General features: G+C 40.0%; 1 protein-coding gene across 1 annotated transcript in view; it reads left to right on the top strand.

Moving 5' to 3' along the window:
• The first annotated feature begins 201 nt into the window (after nucleotides 1-201).
• LOC138746180 (amphoterin-induced protein 2-like) overlaps nucleotides 202-11628 on the top strand; it is a 159624-nt gene continuing 148197 nt past the window's right edge. The window contains exons 1-2 of the mRNA XM_069904155.1: nucleotides 202-284; nucleotides 9320-9462. The gene's annotated coding sequence lies outside the window, so the exon portion shown is untranslated. The remainder of the gene's footprint in view (nucleotides 285-9319; nucleotides 9463-11628) is intronic.

Here is an 11628-nt window from a genome sequence, read left to right as displayed (position 1 = left end):
CACTTCTGCTGCTGTTAAATATCTTGGAATGATTTTACTACCTTATTAATGCAATGTGTCATTCACTTTAGCAAATGTGGCTTAACGGTTGAGTTAAAAGTTATGGATTCAAACCCAAGTCACAAGACTTGAGCACAAAGTCAAGGTTGAAAGTCCAGTGGAATAGTAATGGAGAACCGCACTGTCATCTCTGAAATGGACGTAGACAACTATTATAAAGAAGGGCTAGGAAGCCTCTTTTCAATGTTCCTTTTGGGCAGAAGGTCATCTGAAAACCAGCAACTGTAAGTTCAAGAAGAGTTTCTTTCTTACACCTGTCTGGTCCTTTAACACTGGACTGGTTCAACAGGACTGTCTAAACTATTGCAAATTTGCTTTCTTTTTGCACGAGGATCACTTGATATTTATTAACTATTTTGGATATTTAATGTCTCTTTTTGATTTAATTATGTACACCATTGTGTTTTATTTGCAAAGTACCTATTCAACTGTAGTAAGATTTTTGGTGCTTATATACACTTGCATATAACTTGTTCTTATTAATCCCAGTATCAATGCCAATATGCTTTCCTCAACCAACTTCAGTGAGGCAAGTTATCTAGTCATTATCATATATTTGTGGGGCCTTGTTTCGCACAAATTGACTTCATTGTTTTCTGACTTTCAAGAGCGACTTTGCTTCACAAAGTCCTTTGCCAGTTTGTGATAGTACAGATCTATCACCAATGTACATAGTGTATATAGTTACTGTATCTAGACTGTGCTTACAGCGATTGGCTGAGAGCTAAGCCACGCCTATTGTTTGGGCCTTAAAGGGTTGTGTCCCTAGCCAGGTCGGATCATTCCGGACTGGTCGACCACCTGTGAAGAGCTAATAAAAGCCTTGGTTTAGATCAACAAGTTTTTGGTTCTTTCGACGAGCTCTACAATTTTATTAGCATAAAGAATTTGTTTTGAAAAAGACAGGAGCTCTTCACAGGTGGTCGACCAGTCCGGAATGATCCGACCTGGCTAGGGACACAACCCTTTAAGGCCCAGACAATAGGCGTGGCTTAGCTCTCAGCCAATCGCTGTAAGCGATACAGTAACTATATACACTATGTACATTGGTGATAGATCTGTACTATCACACAGTTGCAATGAACAAAGGAGACTCAAGTTTCTGAAAAGTGGTGTAAAATGCGAGGCTTAAAAAAAACTTTCAGTAGCAAAGTGGATAATGTATTGAAGTAGCAATAAAGAGGGTTAGTCTATTGATCCAGAGATTGAAGTGCCAATCCCATCAGAGCAGCTGGGAGAATTTAAATCCAAATAACATCATTAGTAGTAAGAAGCTAGTTGCTGTACCAATAACTGAGAAAATACCAGATCGCTGTAAAAATCCAGCGAGTTCACTAATGTCCTTCAATGTTCACCCATTTGGTCCATCTGTTCCCATCTCCAATGAACTAACGTGCTGCAGATTCTAGTGGACAGTGTTGGATGGAAATGAATATGGATCACGCCAGTGATGGCCAAATATAGTGAACAAGTGATTTTTTTTAAAGTGACATTTTTTAAAAGTCCATGTAACAAATGCAAAATGACCTTGAAGTTACCGAACATTGAAGCACGTTACATTGAATAGCAGCCAAAGTAAGACCATCTCTGATGCTCTTTGACAATTTCTTATTAACAACAATTCTTTATCTATGTTTTCATGGTACTTCTAACTCATTTTCCCACTTCTAGCAGCTGTTGAAATTCGCAAGTATGATACATTTCTCTATTCACTATTCTGTGTAAATTCCTTTTCGAAAACCGCAAAATCCTCAAGAAAGAGGGAAATGTTTATGTGTGTATTGGTCAATATGGTTCATAGTGTGAAAAATAAATTAAAAAAAAAACAAATAATTGAAAAGTAAACTACTATACAATCGTGTATATTCTTTGCAATGTTTTTTTTTTAAATTTGGTGTTAACTTTTAGCTACAACAACAAGCAACCACTAAAATTTGGTTGAAATATTGAATTGATGTAGTACCAGCATCAATTATCTAGTCAGCAACCAATATTAAAAACGACTGGAGGATAATACGGTTAATGTGATGAAAATCTCTTAAGCATCTCATTTTGAATACAATTGAAGGTGTATAATACCATTTTAATTTGTGGTGCCTTGTAATTCCATCACCTTCAAAGAGGTCACATCACCAGACACCACTTCTCCTTTTGACACTTTGCAGGATTGTTACCTTCGTGGATTGCTAGTCCACTCTTTGGTTCCCAACTTCTATTCCCCCTTCTTCTGCCACTTTCTTATGCAGCTGCAGGCAATGCAAAGGACACATGCTTATCCTTAAACCTCCCAGGACCTAAGGAGTCTTTCCAGAAGTGACTCACTTCCCATTGGGTGCAATCCATTACGTCTTCACATTGTGGTCTCCTCAAAGTTGGAGAAACTAAAGGCAGGTTGGACTGACCGCTTTGCAGAGTACCTGTGTTCCGTCTGCACAGGTGACCCCGAGTTTCAAGTTGCCTGCCATTTTAATTCCCCATCCTACCCTGCTCTGACCTGCTGGTCTAATATTCTTCTATACTGTAGGGTGGCAGGATTAGTGCCACACTGTTACAGCGCCGACGATGGGGACTGGGGTTTGAATCCAGCGCTGTTTCCTCCGGGGGCCTCAGTTTTCTCCCATGTTCAAAAAACATACAGGGGTTGTAGGTCAATCAGGTGTAATTGGGTAGCACAAGCTCGTGGGCCGAAAGGACCTCTTACTGTGCTGAATGTCCAAGTTAATTTTTTTTAAACAACTGTTACAATGATGATCGATGCAAATGTAAGGAACGGCTCTTCATCAAACCACTGGGCACGTTGCAGCCTTCTAATCTCAATAGTGAATTCTACAACTTCAATTAACTGGATTTCTATCTGTATCAGTAATCCATCCGTGATCTTTGCTGCTCATTTTCACCCCTCTGGGAGCTGGGAGTGGAGAACATGTTCACGCAGAACTGCCTACTCTACATTTTGCAACTTCTACATTATTTGGTCTCTCCCTCTCCAATGCTCTCATTAATGGGAAAACCTTGTTTGCAGCTTATCTCCATACTCACCCCGGCTTTACCCTATCAGACACATCCCCCCCCCCCCCACCCCACTGAACAAACTTATTTTGTTTCCTTCCCAGTTCTGACAGAGTCTCTGACCTGAAATGTTAATTCTGTTTCTCTTTCTAAAAATGCTGCTTGAACTGTGTTTCCAGCATTTTTGTTTTATTCCAGACTTCTAGATGGACTGTACTGATTTGATGTGTTGATTCACACCATCTCATTAAGAAATGGAAATGAAATGTTGATCTTGCCAGTAATTCCCAGCCCCTGAAAAATTAAAGAAACTTTTCTTGAAATACATTTTGCCTTTTCCTCCAAAGGACATCCTTACAGGCTGGAACTACACTCAATTACAAATTGATTCAATGAAGAAAAAGGTGTATTTATTGTCATATACATAGATGCACTGATAGTTTTCACTTAGACTATAAGATATAGGAGCAGAAGTAGACTGTTGGCCCATCATGTGTGCTCCACCACTCCATCATGAACTGATCCATTCTCTCATTCAGCCCCACTCCCTGCATTCTCCCCATAACCTTAAATTGTTTGATTATTTAGATACCTATCAATCTCTGCCTTCAATACCCTCAATGACTTGCCCTTCACAGCCAGCCGTGGAAGCAAATTCCAGAGGTTAAAGAAATTACTCCACATTTCTGCTTTAAATGGGCTCTGTAAGAACCATAGGCTCAGTCCTTACCTATTGCAGGCATCGGCGGTATCCACTGGGGATCGTAGGCCTCTTCCTGTTGGCGCATGCGCTAGGACCAGCACCATTTATGGAACAGTTGGCTCCCCGCCCCCCCCCAGCCCAGTGCCGATGGTGTTTACTGAGGCCGAGCCAGGACCGTCGTGTCTACCAGAACACGTGCCATGGAGTGTGGTTACACATGCACGCCCAGCTTTGCCCCAGCAGTGCAGCAGTTGGAGCCAGGGCCAGTGTACCACACAAAGGGGCACGCACCAGACTTGAAATGAGATTCAGCAGTTGGAAACCAGAAGGAGGATAAATTAGGGCTTTCAGCATTGTTTAGGCCTTGTTAACTTTTATATGAATGTTTTGTTGATAAGAATCTACTATATAGAATATCAAGCAAAAATGTTACAAGTGTTGCATGTTAAAAATGAAGGATTTAAATACAACTGAACTTGTACTGGAAATTATTGAAAACATGTCACAGACAATCCCCTAACCTAGCCTCCAAGTGGCTATAGAAGTGAATAAGAAGGAAATCACTGCAGATGCCCTTAAATCCTGAAGTTGTGCCCTCTTGTCCTTGAGCCCCCTACCATGGGAAACAATTTTGCTGCATTGACTCTGTCCAGGCCTTTCAACATTCAAAATGCTTCTATGAGATTCCCACCACCCCCCCCCCCCCCACCTTATTCTCCTCAACTCCAAGGAGTACTGTCCAGGAATAAATAAACACAGAGCGCAGAAGAGACAAAAAAGGTAATGACTTAAAAGGAGGAAAAATAAATACATAATAAATAACTAAATGGGGAAATAAAATCTATACTTCCAAAACAGAAGAATATTGAAACCACAACTTTGAAATGCTCCTCTTTGAACACTTGCTTCTCATCCCATTTATTAATAAATAGAAACGAGAAGTAGAGAATTCTGAACGATAAAAGGAATTAAAAGGCAGTATGTCATCTTGACCTGGCGGCAGCCGTGAAATACATCATAATGAAAATAAAGAGACAGTGGGCATTTATAAATTGCCTTTAATGTCTTAGGTCTTTGTGTCAGTGAAAACTTTTGAAGCATTGTACCTGCTGTAATATAATTCCAATCTAATGCAATGGATCGTAATTTACCATAGAATTAATGCTGGGACTGTCGACAGTTATGTAGTGGAGGAAATTTGGCAGCAAATTCTAGAATGTCCAATGCACATACAGAAGTTCCAAAGTTTTTCATCAATTGACATCTTTTTATCAATTTTGTTACATTTCACTTCAATATGGAGAAAAACAGAATAATTTCAAGCTGTTCTGATAGAATCTCTGAATCAGATTGATTTAAAAAAAAAATCATTATTATTTTTAAAATTTTAGACATACAGCACAGTGACTGGCTCTTCCGGCCCACGAGCCCATGCTGCCCAAATACCCCAATGAACCTACAACCCTCCATACGCTTTTGAAGGGTGGGGGGGAAGACTGGAGTGCCCAGAGGAAATCCACATGGACACGGGGTGATAGGCTCTATCAATAACCACGAAGTCGAGAGCAGGGGAATATTAGGCTTTAATAAACACAAGACTGTGGCTGGCCCGGATCCAGGAACAGGAATGCCGGAAGGGGGGAGGAGGCATAGGAGATGAGTCACTAGTGAGCGGGCCACCCTCATACATACAATAGCATACAGGTAGGGAATAATGTACAAAGAGAAAACATATCACTACATGGGGATAATGTATCAACTCCTACAGACAGCGCTGGATTCGAACCTGGGTCGTGGGTGCTGTAATAGCGTTACACTACACTAACTGTATAGTGATGGAAATCTATAATTATGAAAATAAGGATGGAAAGAGATTTTGAATGGTCTTCCTTTTGTAAATAATGTGAATAAATGGTATTTTTGGTTTAAAAAAAAAGTTGATTCCAGCTATTGGAACCCATGGCACCCAATTAACAAACCAACCCCATATTTTTTTGGAGGGTGGAGGAAAGCAGAGCCGTCAGAGAAAACCCATGCAGGCCATGGGAAGAACATACAAACTCCATGCATACAGCACTGGATTTGAACTGGGTGCGCTGTCATAGCATTGCGCTGACTGTTATACTAACCGTGGCACCCCCAATGGACAGAAAAAATGGATATCCAATGGGTAGAGAAAACTTTTGAACTAATTTGTGAATCCCAGGTGGATACAGTTAATTCTTGTTTAAGACAAAAATATTTCTCCTGACCGAAGATTTAAATAGAAATGAACTTTATTTAAACAGTCATATATGTAATTACAGCTATTAATTTTCAACTAGTTTTAGGCAGTGATTTTATTGCTCATCATTTCTCATGAAAATTTAATTATCATGAGGGAATAATTAATGAGAAAGTGTTGATTAGATTGGGCTCATATACTACATATACTTGTTTAACCATCAAATTTTTTGGACCAAACTTGGGGGGGGGGTGGTGCGGGGGATCATCGTTTACACAGTCATAAAATTCACACAAGAATCCAAAAGTACTGTGTATACTAGTGTAATAACTGAATTTTTTTGGATCAATATTTGGGTCAAATTTGGGGAGGTACTACTTTTGACCATGGTAAGTACCTGCGTCGTTCAAGGCATCGGGAGCTCATATGGCCAGGAATGGGTGGCTAGTCCGCGTTTATGGCGAGAGGAGCTCTGGTGGGCGGGCGACTGGGGCAAGGATCAGCGGTCAGGGCGTCGGGAGCTCGGATGCGTGGATGAAAGGTAGTGGACACATCCTAGGACATCACAGGTAAAACCCTCCTTACCATCAAGAACATCTACAGGGAAGATTGCAATCTGAGAGCTGCAGCGATCGTCAAGCATCCATATCATCCAGCATATGCTCTGTTCTGACTGCTACCACAAGACTCACACCACCAGGTTCAGGAACAGCTACTACCCCTCCACCATCAGACTCCTCAATGACATTCATTTAAGGGCTCTTACATTTGTATTTTATTGCTTTTTCTCCCTCTGTATTGCAGAGTTTGTTTCCATTTCTTTATTTGTTTATATGTGCACATTGAGTATAGATTTTTTGCACTGCCAATAGGTGGAAAAGGAAAAGGAAACTCAGGGTTGTATGTGATGTCATATATGTACTCTGACAATAAATCTGAACTTTAGATGTCAGGTGTTGTGCCAGGATAGAGCAATTCCATAGTGCAGCGCAAGGAAATCCCAGCAAGGTTTGACTGCATTGTTAAACTGTGTGGGGGTCCATTATAGATAAATCTGTTCATCCACATCAAGAAACGCGTTCCAGACTCCTGCATTAATTTGAAGATTTCACATTGCAAAATGCAACAGTTTCTCCACCTTCATCCATGTCTCTGTAAAATTACTATTAAAACTGAAATACATGATTGTACAAGCACATGGGTTTAAATGTTGCCAAAATTTTAATGGTGCCTGTGACTTGATTTGAGAACTAACCTAGTTTGATTTTCATATTCGATCTTGGTTATACAGTACAAAGACAGCTCCTCTAGCCCATCATGTCCATCCTGATCAAACACCTTGTATGAGTGTTTCACGCACACTTGATCCATGATCTCCCATATGTTGGTGATTTAAATGCTGTGTGAGAACCTGCCTCTACTGCCTTCTTGCAAAACATATGTATTGAACATCAAAAAATAACTTCATTTACATGTTACAGATACAAGTTGTGGCCCATTTATTTTACAGAAAAAGACACATATATACAGTACATAAATGTTCAAATAGACCCTCAAATACACATCCAGACCCCCCCACTCCCTGATCACCTGGCACCTTTACTGACAATGTTTTCGATATATCACTGGTTGTACAGTTAAACCTTGATTCTGTAACCGTTCGTGATATCGCAAAATAACGCATAAAGGGTTGCCACTTATGGATTTTTTTTTCCGGTGGACCCTCTTAATGTATATTTTATATTTTCCTGTTTAATAAAGAAACTGATGTCCTTAATTCATTGTATAACGGAAGGGCACCTATCAGACTTGTTCCAGTGCAACAAGATTAGATGTTTGGCTAATAAGGATGTAAACGCTATTACTGCTATCTGTTGAGAATTTAGGGAGTTGTCAGAGATTCCAAATAATCCAGTGAACGGGCAGGGTGGCAAATTAACTTTAAATATTTTGGATAATTTGCTAAAGACTTTGCTCCAGAACCCTTGTATGTTGGGGCATTGATAAAGCATGCGACTTAGGTGGGAGGGGAAGCCATTTGTCCTCTACTTCACAATAAATAGCTGCCAGTTTGGATTTAGGGAATTGGACCATGTACCACCTTCTTGGGCAGGGTGCACCCAATTGCAACCACCTCCTAGGTGATTAAAAACATTTACTCAGATTCCCTCTAAAATTTCTTACTCCTCATTTGAAACCAATGCTTTCTTTGACCTGGTGGAATACATTTCTCTACAGCACTGGAACTGGCCTTTCAACCAACACAACCATCAAAGTTTTGAGCTTCCTCTGTCGTTCCTGCATTGTTTTATTCTGGACTTTTAGAGACGTCTGCTTGATTTCAGGTTTTCATTATTTATTATCCTTATTTTGCTTCACCTAAATCCCATCAGCAAGCAGTGTGCAAGTAAGCTAAATGATGTATAAGATTTTAACCTTTCTAATGTGAGTGAGCCACAGAAATAATTGGAAGGTGCTCTGGTCTCCCAAGTCTTTCGAACCTATCACTCAAACTCTGCATCCATTTGTATTTGGACCAGCAAAACTGGCCATTTCTCCTCATTTACGTCACTGGGGGTGGGGGAGGGAGGGAATGGGGGTGCAGACCGCATTGGGTGACACCATCAGAGGGAGTGGCACCAAAATGTTGTCTATAAAAAATTTTGTCGAGTGCTTCAGCAGAAATTCATTATTTTTAATAAAAATATCCAGTAGTTAGTTATAACAAAAAAAAAACATTTTTTGTAAACCCAGCTTACATGTAGCAATATACCTACAAGGCTAAAACTCTATAATCATTTACTTATTAAACAATCTAGCGTGCTCCAGTCAGAGTTCTCATTATTACCCAATTACAATGACATGGTTTTGTCTGCCCACTCTACAAACACACGCTGTTGTTTTCATTGCTGCTGGTGCTTTTATAGTCGCTACTTTTGACAAATTTTCAGGAGGTTATTATGGTATAATAATTTTTTTTAAGAATGAAGTATGATGTGTTTTAAAAGTGTAATTTTAATTTTGCTCATTGTTTATCTCATTAATATTGCTATAGTGACTTTGATCCAATAAATAGTCGCTTAAGACTATTTATAAGTGAGACACTTATTAGTGACGTGTTTTAAATTAGTTTTAGTACGATCCGGATTTATTTAAATTCTTTATTTCAGTACATAAACTTGAAATTATCTTCTTTAACGTGGACATGAACTATTCATAAATAACATCTGCACTGATGCTCTGTGAATACAAAGTAACATTAGGGTTAACGGTCAACTAAAGTTATGACGATCTCACTCAACCTTTTTCTATGTCGTTGTCAGGTTTAAATATTCTATCTCAAGCCCTGATTCGTGCTCTGCCCCACCGTGCATGTTCCTACCGGCCCTACAACCCCCGAACGCGCTGCGTTTATTCCTGAAACTAGCCTGGGACACAGGGACCAATGAGACACCGACCTAACAAGGTAAGTAAATTCTTTACACATTATTTGCTCGTTTGGCCCCTACAATCGCCGTTACGTTCAGTGATGTTCAGGAATTATGATTTACGAGTAGCATTACAAAATAACTAAGGTCTCTCGATGGTGTGGTGTACAGGTCATGGAGGTCCATGGGTCGGGAAGGGGGGGGGGGGAAGTGTGACACCATGAGATACTGCACTGGGTGACACCAGCCAGAGTGTGATAGTATAGGATCCTATCACCTCTGTATATAGTATTAATGATTGGCTGAGAGCCGTAGCCACACCGACTGGCCACGTCATAAGGTGCTGCACCTAACCAGACCCAGGTCAGTCTGGACTGGTCGACCTTGATGTACTACGCTCCAGCCTTTTGGTAATAAAAGCCTTGGTTTGAATCTACAAGTCTTTGAGTCACTCGACGCGCTATACCGAGTAATGTCACTGTGGTTCCTGACCCTCAGATGTAAATGCCCTCCACTTGTGCTTGCGTAGGTGGCAATGGATTGAGGAGGTCCTGCCGTAGCAAACATTTATTTGGACATAGCTGTCATTGAATGTTTAAATGTTCAATTCAATGCCAGGCATTCAATGCATGCAAGAAAGCTTGAGGAAAGACTTGGGCCCAAAACATTGGTAATTTATCTTTACCTCCTCTGGATGCTGCGAGGCCGGCTAAGTTCTATGCTTTGATTGAAATAGTATTATAGATGAGACTCCGAGCAGCTTCAGTCAAATCCCTCAGAGGGTGCTGCAACAAGTTATATAATGAATCATTACACAGAGTTACGGAAGAAATGGCATTTTGTCTATGATGTCTCTCCATTGGTGAGAATGAGTGTTGCCAGCCCTTTAAATGCGGATGAGTAATGGGAATGGCACCAGTCTGTGGTGTAACGCATAGCAATGATCAATGGAAGAGTTAAAAAGAGCAGTGAAGGGCTACGAAGGAATTGGTAGAGCGTAAAGGAGCAGTTTGCGGTGGATGTCATGATCAATAATAGGCAAGGTTTTAATAAGTAAAACAAGGGAAAATATGTAGGTAGAAATATCAACCTCTCCCATTCGAATTAAATAAAATGTCAAGGGAGGGTTTAATTGAAAACTTCAAAACTGAGATAAAGCTATCTTTGAAGATAAATACATTAGACGTTACCTGGCAGAACAGGTGAAAGGACTAAAAGACAAATTAAGTACAATCTGAGTTTCATGACAGAGTTGAGGAGCTGTCTTATCTTTCCTGCCTCCATATACCTTTAATTAGATTTTATGAAGCCAGTGGTGGTTATCTTTCATAATTCAGACATATTTATTACCACAAAGATATCAATTACACAGAACTTTATGAAATGTTGACCCGATTACCTTGCCAGGGTAATAACTGATTGTCAAATAAAGAGACTCTCAAACTAAATTTAGTGCAACTTAACCTGTATTAGTACTCAAATTACATAGTCACGCTGTTGTATAATTAATTTCCAATAAGTCCACGTTTGATTTCCTGTTCTCACAACACATTGTAAAACACATGCAAGTGAATACCACCCATGCAAGGTGAACTGGATCAGGCTCACTCAGAATGAGGTGGTCATCTTCTCCATATTACAAGATAAGCAATGGTTGACCATGGGCTTTTACCACCAATGTCCATGATGGCCTTTCCTTGATACCGTTTCATCTAGAAGGTTCATTGATGTACCCCCTGCCAAGGACTCATGTCATTCAGTCAAGGGTCTGGTAAACAGCACCCATCCATTCCATTCAAAGAATTGCTGGAGGAATTCAGAAGGCCACACGTGGGTAGAATTGGTCAGTTGATTTTTCAGCTCTGAACCCTTTAACAAAACCATGGAGAATCAGTAAAGTTACAGAAATAAAGGGGGATAGATACAAGGGGAGGGGCCCATAGGGCAGAAGGCAGAGAGATGGAAGGGTAAATATTTGGGGGGGGTGGGGAGAAAGAAAAGTTAGAGAAAAAAAATTAAGTGCTGTAGTTGGTAAAGGAGATGGAAACAGAGGAGGATGGGCTTGACCTAAAATGGTTTTTTAAAATATATATATATATATATATATATTTATTTTTTTTTCTTTTAAATTTAATTTAATTTTTTTAAAAATTTGATCACATGAGTGTATTTGGGCACCCATGAGTCTGGCCTGCTCAAGTACA

This window comes from Narcine bancroftii, chromosome 11 (genome assembly GCF_036971445.1).
Source record: "Narcine bancroftii isolate sNarBan1 chromosome 11, sNarBan1.hap1, whole genome shotgun sequence".
Lineage (NCBI taxonomy): Eukaryota > Metazoa > Chordata > Chondrichthyes > Torpediniformes > Narcinidae > Narcine > Narcine bancroftii.
This window is presented reverse-complemented; position numbering and strand designations above follow the sequence as displayed.